This window comes from Octopus bimaculoides, chromosome 16 (assembly GCF_046866305.1).
Source record: "Octopus bimaculoides isolate indiv1 chromosome 16, ASM4686630v1, whole genome shotgun sequence".
NCBI classification, from domain to species: Eukaryota; Metazoa; Mollusca; class Cephalopoda; order Octopoda; family Octopodidae; genus Octopus; species Octopus bimaculoides.
Genome location: NC_142943.1, coordinates 47847095 through 47871978, shown reverse-complemented (window position 1 = coordinate 47871978; position 24884 = coordinate 47847095). Strand labels below are relative to the sequence as shown.

General features: G+C 37.5%; 1 protein-coding gene and 1 long non-coding RNA gene across 51 annotated transcripts in view; one reads left to right on the top strand and one right to left on the bottom strand.

Moving 5' to 3' along the window:
• Positions 1-24884, bottom strand: part of LOC106872674 (bromodomain adjacent to zinc finger domain protein 2B) — a 269963-nt gene that overhangs the window by 156208 nt on the left and 88871 nt on the right. For 15 of the 50 annotated variants that reach the window (XM_089364670.1, XM_089364684.1, XM_089364669.1 and 12 more), the window contains exon 3: positions 23069-23161. The exons of 28 other annotated variants lie outside the window; for them this stretch is intronic. The gene's annotated coding sequence lies outside the window, so the exon portion shown is untranslated. Of the gene's footprint in view, positions 1-23068; positions 23818-24121; positions 24450-24884 lie in introns of those variants that run through there. 7 more of the 50 variants (XM_089364689.1, XM_089364698.1, XM_089364706.1 and 4 more) reach the window with 5 other exon arrangements.
• LOC149132383 (uncharacterized) lies at positions 22867-24453 on the top strand. Its single transcript, XR_016244669.1, has 2 exons — positions 22867-22964; positions 23369-24453. It is a non-coding gene; the product is annotated as an uncharacterized LOC149132383 (long non-coding RNA).

Sequence of the window (24884 nt, the reverse complement as noted above, 5' to 3'; positions counted from 1 at the left end):
ATTGGATTTGAAAATGAAAGCAATAAGGTAGGTTACTATAGCTGCAGAGTTGAATCAAAATGCCTTCTAATGCTTAAGAGATAATATATGTGTATGCATTTATTTATGTATGTATGTATGTATGTATGTGTGTGTGTGTGTGTGTGTGTGTGTGTGTGTGTGTGTATAAAATATTATGTAGGAGTGCAATTCCTGTTTAGCCACAGGTCAAACCTGAACCAGAGAACCTAACATCAATCAAAGGCATTCTTACCATGACCATCTCACTAATCCGTTTTTTCTTCCATGTAGTGTCACTATGACTACATTATCTAATATTCTCCTTTTGTTTTTCTGTGTTATTTTTTTTTATTTTGTTTCTTTTTTAAAGTCAATAAGAAGAATGAATGGCAAAAGTCAGTGGAGGACTGACTGCTATTTCTAGCAGCACAACACGACACCCTTTAGCATTTAAACCAGCCATATCACGCCTAAATATTCTACCCGTTTTATGTTCAAACTAGCTAGATCTGGTTTCTCACATCTAACCGACAATGTCATTCTAATTAATAAAGAACCACATCCATGAAATCACGAAGCTGTGACAATGCAAGATTAATTAAAAACAATGTGAAAGAAAAAAATTATCCGAATGCTGAAGGATTAATTTGTGCTTCTCTTTTAAAGCCAAGTTCAAATCCTGTTGAGTTTGGATTTGCCATCGATCCCTATGACACTGAATGATTGATTGATTGATTAATGATTACTGTGAGCCTGGTGTTGCCATCCGGTTTCACCAGTCCTCAGTCAAATCGTCCAACCCATGCTAGCATGGAAAGCGGACGTTAAACGATGATGATGATGATGATGATGATGTACCAGTCATGTACTGTGGCTACAGAGTGGAATGAGAGGGTTTCCAGTCAACCACTCTCTTTCTCACTGCCTCTGTTTTCTCTCAGCTCTCATCCTCTTCGGAATCCATTTTGTGATTTTTGATTAATTAGAAAAGTCAAATCATCACAAATTGGCGCCAGAGATGGCAGCTGAATATCAGAACATAAATGGCTGGCATATATAATTCCACTGTTTCCCCTCTGCATTCTAAATTCAATACATCGTCAGGTTGATGTCAGAGATTACAGATATCCATACCTGCAATTCAGAATTGTTACATTTCTGAAATTCTTACCACAATATGAAGAAACCTTTTCAACGTTAAAGGAGTTTTGTTTCTTTTTTTTCAAGAATCCAATTTCCCTTTAATGCACAAGATGCCTCATTATCATAATCACCATCCTTTAATGTCCATTGTCCATGCTGGCATGGGTTGGACGGTTTGACTGGGCTGGCACACTAGAAGTCTGCACCAGACTCCAGTCTGATTTGGCATGGTTTTCTATGGCTGGATACCCTTCCTAATGCCAACCACTCTGAGAGTGTAATAGGTGCTTTTACATGCCACTGGCACGGGTGCCATTTGTGTGACACCTGAAGTGCATTTACATGTCACCAGCATGGGTACCTATTTGCCACGACTGCAATTTTGCTCCAGCAAGGCTGAGGAGTTAAGAAGCTTACTTTGCAGCCATGTGGTTTAGCATTCAGCCCCACTGTGCGGAACCTCGAGCAAGTGTCTTGTCTAAGGGGCTGCAAGAAGACCAATGCCTTGTGAGTGAATATGGTAGATGGAAACTGTGTGGAAACCCATCGTATTTGTATATGTGTGTGTGTGTGTGTGTGTGTGTGTGTGTGTATGTGTGTGTGTGTGTGCGCCTTTGTGTGCCCCGCACCCACACACACCTACTCACCACTTCCCAACTGGTGTTTGTTTGTTTATGTCCCTGTAACTCAGCAGCTCGGCAAAAGAGACCCAGGTTCTAATACTTAGAGACCCAGGTTCAATGTTCTAATACTTAGGTGATGAACTGGTGGTTGTCAGAGCGTTGAATAGAACACTTTGCAATATTTATCAGAGACCGCTGTGCTCCGAGTTCAAATCCCACCAAGGTCAACTTTAAAAAAGTAAGTACTGGGGTGGGTGGGCTAATTTGTTCAACCAAACTGTTCAAACTGGTGTCCCATTATGGCTACAGTCTAAAAAGTAAAAAGTAAAAGACAAGCACTTATTTAAGACAGAAATAATAATAATAATAATAATAATAATAATAAAATAATAATAATAAAATAATAATAATAATAATAACAACCAGGAAGACCCTCGGACCACGTCTTTTGCTTATTGAGCAGCTGCAACATAGAGAAGAGAAGGCTTTTGCCATTCCATCACAAATTAGGTGCTAAAAATCTATTTTTCTGGTATTTTTAGCTGAACTTATTTTTATCTCTGCAAAATAATTATCCCATGATGAAGATAAAATAGAACAATTAAAGCGGAAGGCTGAAGGGAGGGGGAATAAATAAATAAATAAAAGAAGAAAATTATTGTATCTAATTTGAAGAGACAGAAATTGGTAGATGCTGCATAATGCAAAATGGTAATACATTGATTGAGTGAGCGATAGATAGATGAATGGAGCCGCATGTGGCAGTAGGACTTTACTGCACTTTCCCATCTCAAAAATTGTCTAACAGCACCCATAAACTATAATCTTATTCTGCTTGTCACAACACGTGTGCGAATGTTATGCCTAATTTATGAAAGGAAATCAAAGACACAGTTGAAAGTCCTCAATATGTTGTTTTCGTTGTCATCATTGTCGTTTTAACATCTACTATTCCATGCTTGCATGGGTCAGATGAGTCAGCACTGAGACAGGGTAATTTTGACTGGATGCTCTTCCTGGTGCTAATCCTCACCAGTTTCCAAGCATGGTAGTAATTGTCCAGTTTATCAAACAATGAACAAACTGGAAACAAATCACACCATTTCTAGGAAATTGTACGCATTTTGTTTACAAATTGTTTCTTTACAAAAATGTCAAGGCTTCTTACTTCTTGACATAGTAAAACATAAGATGTTTGGGCATGCTTTTGTGGTGGACTGCAATGAAGCAACAATGTATGAATGGTAGGGCATCTGTTTACGATCAGCAAATCACACACACACACATGCACTTTGGTGTCTTAATTTTCTGTCTACCAATTTCTCTGAGAGGTCAACATGCAGCTTATAGAAGACACCAGCCAACAATGTCCACACAAAGGAATTGAACTCCTAACCACATAGTTCCAAAGCAAATTCCTTAGCCACACAGTCAAATTAACCTCGGTAAAATGGAACATGACAAAATTTCTGTGCAATGTTCTAATTCTGAGGTGGTAAATTGGCAATTTCTGGAACTTTGAATGGAATGCCTTGCAATATTTATCAGGAACTGCTGTGCTCTGAGTTCAATTCCCATCAAGGTCAATTTTACTTTCAGTTTTTTACAACAGATAAACCAATTGGTCAAGTATTGGTGTCAATATTTCATTTCTTATCCATCTCTTGCTACAACTCTCTCTCTCTCTGAAACTGCTGTGAGCTAGCACTTGTGCCACTGTAACTTATTTATACTCAAAAACCTATTTGTATCAGACCAAACCTTTGGTAGAATCCTGAAAGAATCTGTGGAAGCAACCTGCAAAGGGCCAGGTAACAACTATGATTTGATTCTCACTGTTCACTGTTCACGTGGAGATAAATCATCATGTGATTGGTTAACAGATATCAGCATTCACCACTAGATAATTTGTTTGCTGATTCCTATAAACAAAAGCCAAAAAAACTTTTGTTAAGTTCATTGATCTGAGGTGACTGACTGAGAGGACATTTAAAATTGAAACACTGGTGTTCCAAAGTCCCTTTATAAAGCAAGTGCTTTTATGAACTCATTTAAAAGGAGAAGTTTACATCATAGAACCAGTTGGTATCAAAAGGGTTAAAACAGTTATAAGATGTGAAGTGGGGAGTGAGATTTTGATAGCGAATTGTTTGACAAAGTATTGAGACAGCTTCAACTGAGATTAAGATTTAATTGTGGTTTGACAGTCACTTTTAACCCTTTTGCATTCAGATTTTTGTCAAATGTAATTTTTATTTATACATCTTGTTTTGGATTAACTATGCATTATCTTATAGCTTCAAGATTTCAACGACATGATTGTTTATTTATAGAATGACATTATAGGGTAGGTGTGAGAGACAGGATCTGGCCTGTTTTAATATAAAATAGGTGCAATATTTGGGCCTGTTTAAATACTAAAAGGTTAAACATACCTGTCGCAGTTATTTAACCCTGGATCAACCCTGAGTAGACTTATGATCAAAGCCGTTTTAGCTGTAAATGCCCTTTTTTTTTTAAAGGTGCATTTAGGACAACATCAGCTAATGATCCTTTCTCTTATTTAACTCTTTAGCATTTAAACTGGCCATGTCCACTGGTAAGTTGTGATGAGGGAGACCTAGCTACTCTTTCTAGTAGACAGTTGCTACCTCTGTTTGGCAGATAGTAGTCGGGGTATAGAGGAACAATTTCAAAGGTTGTAATCAGGTCATTGGTAAACTAGAACACTGCCTCGATGATAATCAAGAATCGGAGCTAATAAATAATACATTACTTATTATTCAGTAGACTGCAAAACAATGGAAGAAAATTCCTCTTATTTCCAGCACAGCTATTTTCTTTTGACGAATGGATATCTAAAATTAATGCAACACCTGCTTAGCAGAACTGCAGTAGTAGTAGTAGTAGTAGCAGTAGTGATGATGGTGGGAGTAGTAGTAGTGGTGGTGGTGGTGGTAATTGTAGATACTGTTAGCCCCAAGTTAGTCTTTGATTGAACAGACCTATGACTAAGGGTATTCCAGCCATGACCATTCCATCTTATGCCAAACACTGTCTAAGTTACCTGACTAAGTTACCCAATTCTCTCTCTCTCTTCTTTTAAATTTCAATTTGCATTAGGCTTCATTTTGTAACAAATTTTAGCTGCTATTTCTAGCAACCTGAATGATCAAGCAAGGGCTCCCGCATTGGCTTGTGGTAATCCTAGTGGTCGTAGTCCTTTAGTAAAACTTATGGTAGTAATTTTATAATGTGCTCTCAACTTACAACTGTAGGGTGTATAGCTTTGTGGTTAACTCTACTATCACTTTGGTGAACTTGCCCCATTGAAAGTCAAGTGTCTTTATTATAGGCACAATAGGAAGAAATGTCACCGATATAGTGGTACAAGAGTTCCATAATATATTGAAGTTGCTGGAATAACAGTGAAAACTTCACCCAGTCACTTGGTTACTTCACGTGTGTTTCGGTCAAGAGATGATGAATTGAGACATGCAATGGACTTTGTCAAGAATCTCCCTATCTTATTACAAATTAGCTTATCTATAATCATTATCTATAATCATTATCTATAATCATTATCTATAATCATTACCTATAATCAAAATACATGTTTACATGTTAAGTGACACCCCAATTACAAAATTATGAAGAAAGTAAAATTTTAACACACCAGGCTTTTAAAGGCTGGCCCATCATTGACCTGGGTCAGCCCAGCACCCCACCCTCTCTCTCTATAAGTTGTATACATAAGGTCATGTATTCACATCATTTTAAATTAATCTTGCATTATTTCATAGCTTTGAGATTTCGATGGCGTGATTGTTTATTTATAAAATGACACTGGAGGATAGGTGTAAAAGGCCAGATCTGGCCAGTTTGAGCATAAAACAGGTTGGTTATTTGGGTCATTGGACCTGGAGGTAAAATAAGGAATCCCCTATGCTCCAAGGAGCTTTTAAAGGAATGGAGCTAAATTCCAATTTATTAACATTAAACAGAAACTTCCCCTTGGATTTGATAAATGTCAGTCACAAGTAGCATTCACAGATGATCTGAATACACACACACACACTCACACATATATATATATAATTAAGAGCAATAACTCTGAAACTAGTCTCTGGATGCTGGGTGGAGGTGCTTATCTCTCCTGTTTGAAAACTTAAGGACACAGAACGCTTGTGTCACATAGCCAACTGGAAACGATGTTTCCTAGGGCTAAATAGCAGTAGCATTCTACCCTTTCCTGCGACTGCCACATTAAGTAGGCAACAAACCATCACTATATATATCATCATCGTTTAACGTCTGCTTTCCATGCTAGCATGGGTTGGACGATTTGACTATATATATATATATATATATATATATATATATGATAAGCCGTAAAATTCATATGGTAAACATATATATAGTTGGGATTTAGCTAAACCATCCAGCGATGGAGTAGTTACTACTGATGAGTTTGTAATTTTCAGAGAAAACTATAGTATAATGATCTCACTCATTGTGGGGCAGTTATATATGAAATGTGCTTCCTGTAGCTGTAAGGGCTTTTTAGCTCTTATTTCTAGCAATGTAGGTGCTACCCAGCATCCTCGATCACAACTAGTGACAATTGAATTTTTCCTTTTGGTTTTATATTGCATATAGCTGAAGCTCCTGGCTTTAAGGGTATCGCGAACGGCCTGGTTGAAAGCCCAACCTTTGAAGTTCTTTTTTTAGGGCTTAGAAAAACTAAAGGGCTACTGCAATAACTGTCCGAATAAAAGAGGAGAACATGTCAAATAAAATCGTAATTAACATCAGCTGAAACATTGTGGTAACAACAAACAAAGTGAAAACCTCTATCCATCCAATGTAAATAATGTACATAATTCCTCATCTCTAAAATATAGAACGGCATCAAGTAGAGAGTAGCCCTGCTCCCAAAACCATCAGACTGATAAGTATGAAGTCACTTATCAGCACATTCCAACTCACAGACATGCTTCTCTATCTCTCCTCACTTTTACCTTTTCTACCTGTACTACAATGGCCTCCCTCCCTGGAACTGGTTGACCTTGTATTGTCTCCACTTGTGTACTTTTGACTTGATCAGTTATTGTGCTTCTCTCACTTGGATTGTACTCACATCCCATTCCACTGAAATTATCAACCTGCTTAAGTTTTTGCTGTAGCCATCAGAGAGACCGATTTATAACAATGCAAGAGGAACATCGACCCCTGTCGATCTCACCAAGATCTCAAGACAAGGTTCCAAAGCCATAAAGCATAGAAACAAACCAATTAAAAAAAGGGTGGAGATAGGAGGAGGGGGACTTCATAATCACAGTTAATAGATCTGAACTTGTGACCTAGTGGTTGGTAGACCAGTGTCTTAACTGCACGTCCAGTGTCTCGTTATTATAAATATACAAGTATAAGTCACAGTTTACAAAAGACAAAAAAAAACAACTTAAGAAGTAGAAAAGGATAAAGCCTGGTGTTCAAGGAACAAACTAATGGCGGTCTGCATTGGTTGGCAAAAGAAACAGACAAAAATAAAAAAGACCCAAAGCCAATAAGATTTGCAAATATGAGTAAATTTGTGTGCATGAAATGTGAATAGAACTGAGAGGGAGAGAGGGAGAGGAAGGGAAGAAGATGGAGAGAGAAAGGGAGAAAAAGAGGAAAGGGAAAGAGAGAGAATAGGAGAGAGATTGGGAAGGACATTAGGCACCCCACCCACACACAAACTTATTTACATTTCCAAAAATTAAGAATATTAAAAAAAAAAATTAGATGCCATGTAACTGTATTAGACTTGATATGTGTGTGGGGAGGTGATTGGGTAATGTGTGTGTGTGTGTGTGTGTGTGTGTGTGTGTGTGTGTGTGTGTGTGTGTGTGTGTTCATGTGCATTTTTATTCCATTTTAGAATAAAATAATAAATTAAATCCAATCCAACTTTTGACAACATAATGAAGCTAACAGCTGTTAAAACATATGTAATTGTAATTATTGATCAGTGAAGTGATCAAGCCTAGTTATCTAGCTGGTGTAATCTACTAGTGTTGAGCTTTTCTCGTTGTGTGTGTGTGTGTGTGTGTGTGTGTGTGTGTGTGTGTGTTTTGGGGGAGAGAGAGAGAGAGAGAGAGAGAGAATAAGAGTGGAAGTGTGTTTGAAAGTGAAAGTGTGAGTGAGCAAGAGGTGAAGAGAGAGGGAGTGTGCATATGTGAATAGTGGGATGATGTGTGGCAGAAGGAGTGAGCATGAGTGTGAAAGTGTGCGTGTAGGAAGAACGTGTGCATATGAGAGACAAGGGATACATGCTTATGCGGAAGGGAGGGAGGGAAAGAGAGAGAGAGAGAGGGAGCAGTAGAACATGAGCTTGAGAGGGTGTCTATGAGTGTGTGTATGTATGCATGTGTTTTGTGTATATGTGCATGTATCATCATCATCATCATTTAACATCTGTTTTCCATGCTGGCATGGGTTGAATGGTTTGACAGAACTGGTAAGCCGGGGAGAGCTGCACCAGGTTCCAATCTGATCTGGCATGGTTTCTATGGTTGGATGCCCTTCCTAACGCCAATATTTCTATGTTATTCATTCAACAATTTCAAAGAGCTTGCTTCACTTTGCTGCAGGCACTGGCATCAGAAAGGGTATCCACCCATAGAAACCTTGATAAAATGGATACTAGAGACCAATGCAGCCCTCAGGCTAGCTAGAACCTGTTGAACTGTCCAACCCATGCCAACATGGAACCAGACATTAAATGACGATGATGATGAAGCAGCATATTATGAAACTTCACATTCTGAGTTCAAACGCTACCAGGGTCAACTTAGCCTTTCACCTTTTCATGGTCGATTACATCAATACCAGTTCTCAACTGGTATTGATGTAATCAACTTACCCACCTCACCTGAAACTGCTGGCCTTGTGCCAAAATTTGAAACCAATATTACAAAAAACATGAAGTGTTTTCTGACTTCAAGCAGGAACAAGTTTTGAGCTCGACTGGTTCCATGTGAAGACACCCAATAGAATGGGTTAAGGACCAGACCTTAGGCAGCAGAAAGGTGAGTGTAGCAACAATGACTAATGAAAGACAACAATTCAATGATATCAAAGATTGCAGGACACTTGGTATCAGTACAGAATAGACACAAGCTCTGGCAATATAAATATAAGACACAAGTGCTGGTAATATAATGCCAGCTTGTTAGGGAATGTTCCCACTGCACCGAAAGATTTGCTTCTACATTCATAGAAGCAGGCACTAAAGGGCTGAACAATGGCTCTTGAAAAATACTGGAAGGCAGAATTGCACTACTCCCGACTAGCCCTATCACCACTTCAGGTTCAAATTCTTGAAGGGGGGGGGGGGTTAACCTCTTGATGATCTAATGAGTAATGCTAGAAGAGACTTCTAAGAACTAAAGATTAAAAGAAAAGAGTAAAGACCCCCCTTCGGTCATGAATGACCATGGGATAGTACCTAGAAAGTTACCAAAGCACAAGTTTGGGCAAAGTTGTTTATGGAAGACCAGCAGTTGCCCATGCATACCAGCCACCCTCTTTCCACCGATGTTATCCAAGGGGAAGACAAAGGGGCCGATATAGCTTGCCACCAGTGATGTTGCAATTTATTTCTACAACTGAGTGAACTGGTGCAACATGAAATAAAGTGTCTTGCTCAAGAATACAACACACAGCCCGTTCCAGGAATCAAACTCACTGCCTCATGATTGTGAGTCTGACGCTCTAACCACTGAGCCATGCATTTTCACAAAAAGAACTAAAGAGTATTGTAAGGATAAAATCATTTCTCTGTACCTCCCCACCCACTCCTAAAACAAAATGTGTATGCTTTCTCTGATTAAAAGAACAGTTGCTTGGTGGAGATTTGGTCTTGTAAAGCAAGAGAGAATGCAAAGTGAGGAAAGTTGTGAAAGAATAGCTTTTGTTTTTTGTGTGCATAACTATGCATAACCACCAACAAACCAAACAAACAAACAAACTGAACAAATACAGAGATACCTAATTTTTTTTTGGGGGGGGGGGGGTATTTTGATATGCTGGTGCCTCAGTCATTATTCAGATTGATTGATGACTTGAATGTTTGCTTTGGTGTCTCAGAAACTCCTGAAGCTAGGAAGTCCAAGTGTTTTATCAATGATTAATAAGTATATTAAGAAGCAAAAATGTTATTTATTTTTTCTTCTTGTGTTCTAGAATTTTACCTTTTCTTTTAGCAAATTACTTGGATATATGCTGTGTAAGCCACAAGTTACATGAAAAAAAATGAAATCAGTTACATGAAAAATGAACTACAATAGAAATATGTAAGTTCATATTCATATTTACATAGCCTCCTCTCTACATCCAAATATTTCTGTCAGGCAGTGGTAGCTACAGTGATCACATTAGTAGAAAAATGTTTTCCTGCGGTTTTCATGCATATCAAACTTTTAGCTTTATCATGGGTTGTATCTCTCTTCCAAATCGAGGAACAGAATGGATAAAACGAATGCTGAATGAAGCTCTGAAATTGTCCTTTGTTTTGTTTTAATATTTTTACAGCAATTTCTTCAGAGAAACAAAGAGGAAGTGGCTTTGGTGAAAGTAATTCTTTTTGAAAGGGCAGTTTGCATGCCTTTTCAACTGCTAACCACTCAACTGTGAAGTAAAAAAAAAAAAAAAAAAAATCTCACTTGTTTTGTGAGTTTGGCAAACTTGAGACAGTTAGAATTATGAGCTTCAACTAGAAAATCCAAGACAATGGCTGTACTAAGGGTGAAATCAATTCATCACTATGATTAAGTTTTAGTGACGAAAGCCAGCAGAATAACACATCATGTGTGGGATGTCTCTAAAGTCTCAAAGTGCTTTGTTTATTTCTTCGTGGTGCAGTTATAACTGTGGACTTGAAATGTTCACTTCTCCACCCTTTGAGCAAGTGTCTGGAGGGAGAGTAAACTCTTAAGCACGTAGATACACTCTCACTACTGCTAATATATCTATCCTGCATCATCAATAAACACTGTCATCTCTCTCTCTCTCTCTTTCTCTCTGGTGAAGGGTTCTCCTGGAACTGTTAAGATTTCTATTATTGCTCCTGGCTTAACTTTTATTCCACAATTTGAATTCCTTTATACAATTTGGAAATAGCTCAGCTGACTCAACAGTCAGGAGTTTAATGTGTCAACTCAATTGTAATCCAAAGATACAAGCCACAAACCCTTTCCCTGTTGCTACAGTATCCCAGGACAGTGTTTTTGCAAGTGGGCTCTGAGGAACTCAAGGCATATGTGAAAATATTCTGGGATTCCATAGAAAAATGAGTCTCCCAATACAATTTAACTATCAACTATTTCAAAATAAGGCTATAATTTTTTTGAAATTTTATATGAATAAATTAGGTGCAGTGTGATAAGGAAGTTTGCTTCCCAAACATGGTTCTGAGTTCAGTAGCACTCTTGTGTTTTCTACTACAGCCCCTGGCCACCCAAAGCTTTGCGAGCAGATTTGGGAGACAGAAAGAAACTCACTGTATATTTATGTGTGTGTGTGTGTGTTTCTGTCTCCTTGTCTTGACATCTCACAATAGGTGTAAACAAACATGGAAAGACGTCTAGCTATGGGAAAAAGACACCTTGCCCGGCAACAGAAAAAGTATCTTGCAAATAGAAACATATCTGCCAAAATGAATTCTGTCTGATCCATGCAAGAGTGGAAAAGTGGATGTTAAAAAGAAGAAGAAGGTGGAGGAGGAGGAGAAATACAATTTTTGGTTAATTTAATGTCGTATTAAAACTGCGATGATAGGAATTGTCTGTAAAATTAAAGGTAGGGGTTCTGTGAACTTTGGAAAGTCACATAAGGGTTCCATGACAAAATAAATTTGGAAACTGCTTCTTTCATACTCCCATCAAAATTTTAATGTCCACTTTCTAGGCTTAAAGGACTGCTGGCTTGTCCTATCACCAACCTTCACCTGTTTCCATACAAGATGATATTTCCCCATGGCCAAACATGTTTTTCAGAAAAGGTTGGAAATGGACGACATCACATGTATGATATCATATGACATCAATACAAGGACCCTTCACACTCACACACACAAAGGGGTCTCTTTCAGTTTCTGTCCACCTAATCCAGAGCTAGAGAAGACACTTTTTCACAGTAGACTGCAGTGGGATTGAACCTGAAACAATATGGTTGGTAAGCAAGCCTCTTTAATCACACAACCATGCTTCTGCCTATAACGTTGTTACAGAATAAAATGAGAAAGGTGAGCTACAATATTACTTCTACATCAAAAGATGTCCTCTTTCCTCTTCCAAATAAAAATCTGAAGGAATTGAAATTAAATCTTAAAAGAAGCCCGCTTCCCAATCATGAGGTCTTGGGTTTAGTCCCACTGTGTGACATCTAGGGCAAGTCTCTTCCACTATAGCTGTGGGTCAACCAAAGCCTTTTGAGTGGATCTGGTAAATGGAAACTGAAAGAGGCCCATCATGTGTGTGTGTGTGTGTGTATCTCTCTCTCTCTGTTTGTCCAGCAACATTGCTTGACAACAGATGTTGGTTTGTTTACATCTCTGTATCTAAGCAGTTTGGTAGAAAGAGACCAAGGATGACAGAATACATACAGGACTTTAAAAAAAATGAGTCCTGGGGTTTTGTTTGACTAAAAACCCCTCAAGGTAGTGCCCCAGCATGGCCACAATCCATTGACTGAAACAGGTGAAAGATAAATTATTCAGTATACCAAAGAGGTACTTAAGAACAAAAAAAAAAAACCCCAAAAAACCATGGCTCTTAATCATCTCTTTTCTCTGGGTAGAGGGGGGGGGGGTGAGCAGGGGGGAAACAAAATTTCAAATGTACATCTAACCAGTGAAGTAGTAAGCAATATTAGAAGTGTGTAGCTAAAATAGACAATATGTTCAAAGTAATAATGTTTATGAATATACCTAACAAATATCAAACAGCAGTATTATTAATTCTACAATAGTTTGGCAGTAGTGGTGGTGGTGGAGGTGCTGGCGGTGGGGGGCGGAAGGACGTAGTAGATTTGTCAATAGCTGTACATCAGTTACCTCCCTTCGTAAAATCAAACTCTGAGAAAAGCACTCATTTCTCTCCATTCAAAATTTAAGTCGTAAATGAATGTGTGTGCGCGCGAATGAATGTGCGTATTTTAATTGCTTCAGTCACTGGAATGAGGCCATGCTGGAGCATTGCCTTTGAAGGGTTTAGTCGAACAAATCAATTTCAGTACTTATTTTTTTAAGCTCTGTACTTATTCTATCAGTATCTTTTTACCAAACCGCTAGGTTACAGGGATGTAAAAAAAATAAAAAATCCAACGCCATTTGCCAAGTGGTCCTGGGGGGTGCAAACATACAGATAAATATATATATATATATATATATATATATATATATATATATATGATGGGCTCCTTTCAGCTTCCATCTACTAAATCCACTCGTAAGTCTTTGGTTAGCCCAGGGCTACAGTAGAAGAGACTTGCCCAAGATGCCATGCAGTGGGACTGAACCCAAGGCCGCATGATTGAGAAACATGCTACTCAACCACACAGCCCTTCCCCCTGTGTGTACACATACATACATACACACACACACACACACATATTACAAGTATACATACACATGTATTCATACATATACAGGTGTGTGGGGGTGAGGTGGGGGTGTAGGTGTAATTCGGTCACCTGCCTTTAATGGATGAGATTTATATCAAGATAACTTAATTTGGTGAAATACTAAATGACCATTCCTGTCAATTAATATTGTATGAGTCATAATTGCATTGATAGAGCATCTTTCCTGTATGTAGACATTTGTTTTCTCTCGCTGACACGCACACGCACAGACCATCCTTTGAGAACATCTGTGGTTATCTGACTTGCTAGAAACATCAGCTAAATCACATGCAAATCACCATCTATCATCTGCATTTCTAAATACATATCTGGAAGGTGGAAGATAGAATAATCACAACTGGAACCCTTTTCCCCATAGATCTGCATGATACAGGCTGATGTGAGGTTAAACAACCTCCCAGGATATTGTTACAATATGAGCCAACAAAGGGAGCCTAAATCAGGTCGCTGTGATCTGCAAGAAATAGCAACCAAATCTCTCCTACATCCCACTTCATTGTCTTAAAAAAAGAAAAAAGAATGGAATGACACTTTGAATGATACAGCCCAAGCTACAATATATTTCATGGTGGCTGGGAAACTAAGCTGGAGTAACAACAACAGCAACCAAACTGTACAATATTGTTACAATCATTACTTTCTGAGCATTTCTGTACAGAGTTTTAGCTTGTAATCTGACTACAAAACAGGAATGGGGAACAGGCATAAACACACAAGTTCTTTGAGAACATAATTTCAGAGTGCTGAATATGAAGAATATCAGCACTTTGTAACCAAATCCAGATAATTTATTTTCTTACCTATCCCCTGGGACAAATACACACACACACACACAAAGCTATGCCAACTTGCTGAGGCAGTTATGAAAGGCTATCAAGATCAAACAGCTAGGAAAACTGATGAAAAGGGTCTTGTTTCATTAGGATAATGCCCCAGCATACAAGTCCTTAGTTAGTTTCAATGGCTGCTGTGTGTGAACTGGTTGATCCCTTCCCTATTCTCCTGATTTGGCTCCCATTTGACAATCATCTGTTCCCCAACATTAAAAAACACTTGGCTCGGAACCAATATCGTAGTGATGATGACATCATATTTGTTGTTGTTGTTGAATTTTTTGACCAACAGGATGAGGATGAAGGCTTCACTAATGGAAACCAAGCACTGCAACACCAATGGAGGAAGTGTGTGGACTGTGTTGAAAAATAAACCTCATTTGGTCACATTCCATGAGAATATCTTGGTCAGCCTACAAACTTTTCAGCTAACCTTTGCATACACACATGTGTGTGTGTGTGTGTGTGTGTGTGTGTGTAATCATCATTTTCATGTCCACTGCCCTATGTTTGCACAGGTCATACATGAGCTATAATTTTTACAGCTGGATGCTGTTGGACTGAACCCAGAACCATATTGTAAGAAAGCAAAGTTCTTAACCACAAGCCAAGCCACTGTGTGTGTGTGTGTGTGTGCATTGAATTTCACTTAACTGAAGCTATTGGTTGAATTATAAAATAAAACCCAAATTTTATATATATATATATATATATATATATATATATATATATATATGTGTGTGTGTGGAGACGCGTGGCTTAGTGGTTAGGGTGTCAGCATCATGATCGTAAGATTGTGGTTTCAATTCCTGGACCGGGCGACGCGTTGTGTTCTTGAGCAAAACACTTCATTCCACATTGCTCCAGTCCACTTAACTGGCAAAAATGAGTAACGCTGCGATGGACTAATGTCCCGTCCAGCTGGGGAACAAATACGCCATTGAAACCGGTTAGGCTTTAAAAGGGCGAATTTATTATTTTTATATATACATACATACATACATACATCACTTCTAGCCAACTGAGGTGAAAATGTGTTGATGAGGTTTAACAAGACTGAAACATGCCTGTTGCTTTCACCAGTTCGTTTTCAAGGCAAGATCCATTCCTGATTACTGTGTTTATATTTTCCAAAAATGTCATTTAGTTGGTACAGTTGGAATTGCCAACGTTCAATGTTTTTTTTTTTAGATTTTTAAAGGTATCTAGCTAGAGGTGTTCTTTTCTAATTCCATATATATATATATATATATATATATATATATATATATATATATATATATATATATATTAATTACACATGCACAAACATATCTATCTGTTGAAATATATATGTATGTATACACACACACACACACACACATTGTTTTGGGAGCATTGAAACTTGTAGCATATAAAGCTATAATAGCCTGTAAATATTGGGTCAAAAACCCCTTTTGCATAGAAAAAGTAAAAATTTGGCTGTCAACAATGAGAGCGTGTGTATGTGTATGCATGTACCTATGTATGTATTATAGGAACAACTTGCTAAAGCAATGAAGTCAAGAGAAGTAGGTCTCTGAAATGAAATTGGAGGTTTAAATAGTATATCTGTGCAAGCCAGGAAAAGAAGAGGATAAGTTCAAAAAAGGAAAAAGAAAAAAAACAACAACAACAAAAAACAATAACGTGAGGACGTGATACATATTGTGTTACTAGACGTTCGGGAAAGGAAAGAGAGAGAATATGACGTTTCGAGTGGAGCTCTTCGTCAGAAACAAAGAAAGTCCAAAGAAGGGAAAAACGGAGGAAGAAAGAAGAGGATAATACTGACAAGAGTGAGTATTGTGTGTGTTAATTAGCGGTCCATGGGAAGAGCCGTTTTAACGATACGTCCTGCCCAGCTCTTCGAAACGCCGGTGTTAAAACGGGGGTAGCTGATGAAGAAGAATGTTCTCTATGTGGCTTGTGTGTTTTCTCGTCTCTGTTTTGTTTGCAATGTCCTGTACCCAGATATGCACCTATACATACAGGTGGATGTTGGTATGCACATACCTGTACGTATATATGCATATACTCATTTACTATTTGCTTATATATATATATATATATATATATATATATATATATATATATATATATATATATATAGAGAGAGAGAGAGAGAGAGAGAGAGAGAGAGAGAGAGAGAGAGAGAGATAGACTGAATGAAAGTGCACGTAAAGGCATGAAGGTGGTGATTGCATATTGGGAGATAACTGCAAGAAGAAATTTTTTTGAAAAGCAAAGGAAACAAAGAACAAAGTAAAATAGAGCTTATGGAATAGAAAAGAAGAAAAAGAAAGTGCGACAGCAAAGATGATGGTTTGTTCCAGCAACGAAAAGCATCAGATGAGTTGAAATATTGAAGAGCAAACAGTGGATGGTGAGAGGAAGCAAGGGAATAAGAATAATACAATTGTTTCAAATTGTTGCACAAGGCCAGCAATTTTGAAGGGAGAGGCAAATTGATTACATTGACCCCTGTATTTGACTGGTAGCCCTGAAAAGATGAAAGGCAAAGTCAACCTCAGCAGGATTTGAACTTAGAAGGTAACAAGTTGGAAGAAAATGAGGCTAAGCATTTTTTCTGCAGTTCTAATGACTCCTCCAGCTAACTGCCTCAATAATAATAATAATAATAACCTAGCTCAGATACCAGGAAACCCCAAAATGGCTGAAGTTCAAAAGATAGTGCTCATGGGAACTGCCCATATCCTACATAAAATACTGTCTATGTGATCTCAAATTTTAAAACAAACACAATCCAAATATATGGTACCCTAGGCATAACACCTACATGAACTTCTAACTTGTCTCTTGAGGTCTCTGGGTGAGACTTGGATCCAACTTGTACAAATGCAAAGCAAAAGTCAAACATAAAATAACAATCATGATAGTTTCAAATTTTGCCACAAGGGCAGCAATTTTAGGAGAGAGAGGATGAGTCAATTGCACCGAACCCAGTGTTCAACTGGTACTTATTTTATTGACCCTGAAAGGATGAAAGGCAAAGTCGACCGTGGCAGAATTTGAACTCAAAATGCAAGGATGGGTGAAATACTGTGAAGCATCTTGCACAGTATGCTAATGGTTCTGCCAGCTCACTGCCTTAATAACAACAATAATATTCCTTTCTACTATGGGTACAAGGCCTGAAGATTTCAACCCCCCCCCCTCCCGATGCACAACTGGTACTTATGAATGCCAGAGGTACTTGGAGTTTACCTTGCAATAGACAAGCATTTCATTCAAAAATGTGTGTGCAGAAGGGATCTTGTATGCTCAATCTAGAAAATGCCTTGAAAAATCCACATAAGCCCGAAGCAGATACATATATAAGAAAAAAAAAAAAAAATCTATCAAGAAGAATGGCCCCCTAAGGTCAATAAAGGAACTCCATAGATCTACCAAGAGTAAATGCTCTCACAGTACTACATTCCCTTGCTGGACAAACCTAGTGGACAGTATTACCAAAATAGACCTACCAGTTGATTCATGGTGATGCCCAAAGTTTCCTTGAGAAGCTTTTACTCTTCCCCAGCATTAAATATCTGTGACATGTAAAAGCACCCACTACACTCTCTGAGTGGTTGGCGTTAGGAAGGGCATCCAGCTGTAGAAACATTGCCAAATCAGATTGGAGCCTGGTGTAGCCATCTGGTTTCACCAGTCCTCAGTCAAATCGTCCAACCCATGCTAGCATGGAAAGTGGACGTTAAATGATGATGATGATGATAATAGAAAGCTAATGTGAAAATTCTATGGGCCAGCTACATTTGCACACTGGTAGAGACTATGTGCACTTGACAGCATGTAAGACATCAGATGTCCACTCTTGGTCGTCCCTTGATCAAGGACAGGAGCTCCATCAAAAGGACAAGCGGTGGGAAAAAGTGATGTGACAACAGCTGCTCACTATCCTGGATTCTGTGCAAACACTGTTGTGAGTAGATATGGTCAGGCCAGTGGAACCCTGTCCCCTTCTACAAGAAGTGAGAGGAGATGCTTCAACCTGATCAGAAAAATCTGAAGCAAGGCATGATGATTAGGATGGAGCTACTCACATCCATCATATCATAGGCTGTGTGGTAGGATCTGAGTTCAGTCCAACTGCTTGGTACCTTGGTTAAAGTGTCGTCTACTGTAGAACTGAGCTGACAAATCCTTGAGAAAGGATTTTGTAGATAGAAACTGAAAGAAGCCAATTGCGTACATGTGTGTGTATTTAGATTTGCTTCTTTGTGTTTGTCCACAGCACTGCTTGACAACTGACATTGGTTTGCACATATCGTTGTAACTTAGAGGTTTAGCAAAACAGACCAAAAAAATAAATATCATACCTAATCAAGAAAAAATAAAAAAAAGTTCTGGGGTTGTTTTATTTAACTAAAAACCCTTCAAGACAATGTCTCGATATGTCCATCATATAATGACTGAAATAAATAAAACAAAAAAAATTTAAATAGATTTGTTTATCGTTCATTGTTTTCAGCCCATTTCTGGGTGTAACTGGCCACCCTGCTCAAAACCCCATTCTAGTTCTTACCCACCTGGGCATCAGAACTGAACCAACCCAGAGCAGCTTAAACACACTAAATCTGACACTGATTGTATCTCGCTGCTTGTTATTCACTTTGCACAATACTCTGAAACTCCTGCCACGATGTAGGCACAAAAACCCTCCACCAACTCAGTCTGCTCTGAACAGCTGGGGAAATGCACTACTGCACAGAACAACCTGGAACCAAGTACTAGGCATTCATCCCAGTGTTCGAAAACCCGAAATGGGGTTCTGTTGCTATGGGTATTCTTGCCGCTGGTACAACGATTCCAATAATAAAGATTTCTTTAATGTTACCATAAGAGAGACGGATGAGAGACATTAATGGGACAAGGCAAAAAACAAAACAAAACAAAACAAAAAAACCCTTCCATTTGAAAGGATTCTGAAGGTGGAAACTGGAAGAGGCCCGTCGTATGTATGTATATCTATATGTGTATGTGTCTGTGTTAGTCCCTCACCACCGCTTGACAACCGGTGTTGGCTTGTTTACGTACCTGTAAAATTAGAGGTTCGGCACAAAGAGACCGATAGAATAAGTACAAGGCTTAATAAAAAATAAGTACTGGGGTCCGGTCTAGACTAAACACTTCAAGGCGGTGCCCCAGCTTGGCCGCAGCTCAATGACTGAAACAAGTTAAAGGATAAAAGCAACGGAATAGATAGTATAGAAATATATGACAGGAGAGGGCCATTCTATTTGGTGGAGGACCATTCTGACTGCCAGCAAGTCGGTCGCAATGCCTTTCCTAATCACTTCTTTTAATCTAAACCATTAACTCCCCCTCTAATCTATTTTTCTCTGCCACTACTACTTTACAAAATCCAGTCGCTTCTTCTCAAATCACCATCTTTCAGAACGACCCACCACCGGTTGTTGACGATCACCCCCACCCCCCAGTTTGAAAAAAAGAAAAAAGTTAATCTAAGGCGACCAAGTGAGGATTGTTGCAGATAAATTAGGTCAGGCTCATTTTATTTCCTTTTCTACTCTTTATAATTCTCACCATAGCAATAGCTTTGCCGAGCGAACAGCCGGCCGCTTCGTTCTCTTTAACAATGACAAACAAGGCAGCAGTAATTGCAGCGGTAGCAGCAGTAGAAGCCGGAAAACTGGAAGATAGATATGGTGTCAGTAACAGAAGCAGGGAAGATAGAATGATATGATGAGAGAGAGAGAGAGAGAGAGAGAGAGAGAGAGAAAGGGAGAAACAAGATAAATGATTTGACAAAGAAAGGAGAGAAAGAGAGAGGGGGGAGGGAGAGAAAGCGTGTGTACATATGTACGCGCGCACACGCACATAATTTGTTAGGGCTGTCAGTGCAGACTGGATATGGATCTAACCTCATTCGTGTGTATGGAAGTGTGTTGAGCTGTGACAGGCAAGTCACTGGCCACTACATCACATCACACCACACAACGCAATATTATAATACAAAGGCAGACTAACAGAAATACGGCGCAACTACATCATTATATATATATATATATATATATATATATATATATATATATATCACGTATAGACACATACACTTCCTTTTGCTTATTCAAGACTTCGCCCGTCCTGCTTGACATTAAAAAAAAAAGTGCTTTTTAGCTGTTGATAACGTTTGACCCACAGAAACAAGTTGATTGACATCTAGTGCATTTCTAAATATAACACATTTTTTTTTCTTTCTCTTTCAATTAAACGCTTTCAAAGGATTTATAGATTATCAAAATACGAAATGGTTTTTATTTTTACAGGCTTAAGGGAAGCGTAACTGACAAAGAAAAAAAAAGCGGATATACAAAAACATACTTTTTTAGAAACCAATAAAATTGGATCAGAGCAAAACAAGAAAATTTTAATCTGAGAGCAGGTGTTAATGTAGTTAATTCGATCTTAAAACAAAGAAGTGTGTGAAAAGACACATTAATGCATCGGACTAAACAAACTGCTGGTCGCATTTAATTTCCTCAGTTGTTAATTCATATCAAGCTGAGCTAGATTATATAATTTCATTCACAACAGAGAAATATTATAGGAATGTGAAGTAGCAGTATTTCACTGGTGTTTATTTTATCGAGCTAAAAACAATATATATATATATAACCGGCGAGATTTGAACTCGGAACGTAAAAGGCTGTAAACTAACTAAATTACCGCACGCACCAACCACAGCACTTTGTCCGGTGATCCAACATCTGTCGATCCACTGTCTACAGGTCAAATGTCTTTAGCCACAACACTCGGACTCTCTAGATAAATGAATAAATACCAGACATATACTAGGGTCCGATCTGATCTTTCTAACAAGTTACTGCCGAGTCCTTTTACTGAAATTACATCTTTTTTTAAAGAAAAAAGTAGCCAGATCGAGCTAGTTTCGTTTCCCAACTGAAGTTATTAGGGAAGTTGGAACTTCAAACATGCACACATAAACACAAACACACACAACCGCGAAGTGAAGAAGTTAAGGCAAAAGGTATTGAAAGACAGAATGAAATCGGTTTGAATGCGAGCATTTTTTAAATTTATCAATATATATATGTATATATATAAACAGATACTACAGTTGCTTTTCAGATGATTCGAAAACTACTACTCGTGATACTGAGAAGTAGCTTACACTTGCATGTATTAGTGGATTGACAATGTCACCAGTTCCACTGCTTTCCTGCCTGCCTATTGTAAACGAATACTGTGTGTGTGTGAGAGAGAGAGATGCTCCCGATAAAAATAAAATTAAGCAATTTCAGATTTTTAATGCAACCCAACAGCAGATGACAACTTTGTGTAACACACACACACACACACACACACAGACGCAATTAAACAATTATAACTGAATGTCTTCAAGCAAAAGAAAGCGAAAATAATCACATTTATTTACTAATTTAGATTGATTTTTAAAGAATAAATTCTAACTGTTATTTACCTGAAAACTGGGGGGGGGGGGTATACATACACACACACACACATATATTTATATATATATATATTAGTTCATCTAAAACATCGAAGAAAGCAAGTGGCGCCTGTGTCTTTTTTTAAGTTGCTTCGAGGTTTTGATGTGGCCTTAGCTTTTGTTTAAAATATAGAAGATATAAATAATTTCATCGATATATTTAATTTCATAGGCATTTGCAACAACTGGAGAAAATTTGGTGATTAACCAATGAAAATTATCTGAGCCGGATAGATTTAGAGATGGTAGCATCTAAAGTTCATGAGTCATAATGGCATATTTAATTGTATTTCATTAGATCATTCGTTTGGCTTGCATTTGGGAAGTTAGTAAAACAAGATATATATATATATTATATATAAGTACTGACTAGCAGGCTGCTGGCAGGTTGAGGAGGAACGGTGAGAGAGAGAGAGAGAGATGCAAAAAGTTTAATGTGACTTGTGTTCATTAAGATATATTAAACCAAGAGTAGAGGAAATTAGGTTGAGTGCAAGAAACAAATATCATGCAAGCAAAATAGCACATCTAAATTATATGTCGAACTGCTAGAAAAGAAATGTATGCGTGTGTGTGTATTTTCTTTATAGATAGGAAGCAATAAGAGGCAAAGAGCAAGACTTTAACACCAAAAACTATACGTTTAAATTGTTATATGCAGATAGTTTTTTTTTTAATGGTGATAATAAAGACTTAAGGCTCAATCTCCTACATAAAGGAGACTTGCGTGTAAAAATAAAAAGAAAAACGGGTTTTCTTCGGCGATCCCCCCAGCAATATCTAACATTGATAAGTTACGGTTCGACTGAACGTGTGCTATTATAAATGTAAACATCAACATAGGGTTAGTTAAATAACAAACTATATATATGTGTGTGTGTGTTTGTGTATAAATATACAAACTATGTATATATATGTTTGCTTCTCGATGCAATTAAATACCAAGACACTTTTGAGACATTTTTTCCGCCCTTTCTTATGATTTGCTATGTATTCACAACTGGTCACCATGTAAATAAAACTCAACAAAGCTGCACGTGTGTGTGTGTGTGTTTGTGTTTGCGCGCGCACATGTTTGTTTGTGTGTGTGTGGTTGTAGTAAGGTTGAAACTGGCAATAGGAAAACGACACATCATGGTAGGTATATATAGATAGATACAGATCAAATATGAACATCTAGCTTCAAGTAATACAAACATACATACACAGCTCGAAGTAAAACTAGAGGAAGATGTCCCTACCTGGAATATGAAGAAGAAACATTAGGAAAATGTCTTGATGATCGGATAAGTTACAGTCCGTATTTCATCGACGATTCGTCCTCGATTTATTTTCTGATCAGAAAAAAAAAAAAAGAAGATATCGAACCCATGTAAAAATCCTTCGAGATCAAAGTTTTGTGAAGTTAACACTATATTGTTGAGTTTCTCCTGTAAAGTTTGTTGTGTAAACTAGTGGATGGAAGTGAGACAGTGGTGCTGCTGTGAGAGAACAAAGTTCGGATAAGGTTCTTTTCCCTTTTCTTTTCTTTTCTTTTTAAGTATGGATTACGAGAGAAAGAAGAAAACTGGTGATGAAGGAAAGAAGACTATTTTGACAATGAGAAATCTCTGCAAGTGACGACGATATTGAGTTGGATGGAGTAGGATGATGTTTAAAAAGCACAGATTGTTGAAGTTGATAGCAGAGAAAATAAGAGGAAAGTATCTTAGTGGAGTTTTCAAAAAGAAAATACTATATATAAAAAAAAAAACCAAACACAATAACTGGACTATTCTCTCTCTTTTTTTATATCTGAATGATTTTATGGTCTGTAGCTTCGAGTTTCAAGTAAATTAATACAGGCAAAAAAAAAACTAACAAACAAAACTTTATAAATCCATCTGTTTTCTCGTCTGTAGAGTAGGAAATATTCTAATTGTATTAATTGTTAATACACGTAGACATAACAATACTAACTAGTATTAACTACTAACAAATAAACAATAAAAATAGCAACGAAAATTTAAATTTATGATTTTACATAAAAGTCAATTTTGTAAAGACGCATATAATAAACATTTGCAACCTTATTAAAACAGACATAATTATATAAAAGAGGAGGGGGAAAAAAAGACGATTGTATATCAGAATGAAAAATAATACTGTGTTTTATTATTTACTGCCGCTAAGTAATTTCTACAATTTAAGGAAAATAAAAAAACTCTTTCTCTCTCTGAAAAAAGTGTAAACATTGGGAGTCTAATTCATTAAAAACAAACACAGAAATAAGAAAAGAAATTCATAAAGTTTACCTCGTAATTTTTAAACCAAACCCTTAGACAGCAAGGAGCAATAAGTAACTCGAATGAGAAAAAATCTTCAAAAAGAAATCTGATGAAAGATTTAATTTTAGGCCACAGTAGCAAACAATAGATTCATTTCTCCAGATAGCATGACACTAGCAGCATAGGAAATGTTAAAATCAATCAATATAAAATAAACAGCACTGAATACACTAAAACAATAATAGTGATGCTTTTTCGAAAGCTATTAGTTATCAGAGACAAGACAAAGAATTAATCTAAACATAATGCTGTATCTTGGCAGTCATGCAAATTATGAAAAATAAATAAATAAAAATACTCGCCAGCATTTTGTTTTATTTCTCTCAGAGAAGATGAAATAAAAAGAAAACATTCACTCACACACACAAAGTAAAGAGAATAAATGTATGACTGATCAATAAATAAAATTATAGTACCACGAACAGAAGAAAACCTTGCCTGGCCTACTAATAAAGCTGTACTAAAATCTATAAAAAGAATTATTATTATTATTATATATATTTCGTGGCACTCCGTCGGTTACGACGACGAAGGTTCCAGTTGATCCGATCAACGGAACAGCCTGCTTGTGAAATTAACGTGCAAGTGGCTGAGCACTCCACAGACACGTGTACCCTTAATGTTGTTCTCGTGGAGATTCAACATGACACAGTGTGGCAAGGCTGGTCCCTTTGAAATACAGGTGAAACAGAAAGAGGAAGAGTGAGAGAAAGTTGTGGTGAAATAGTAC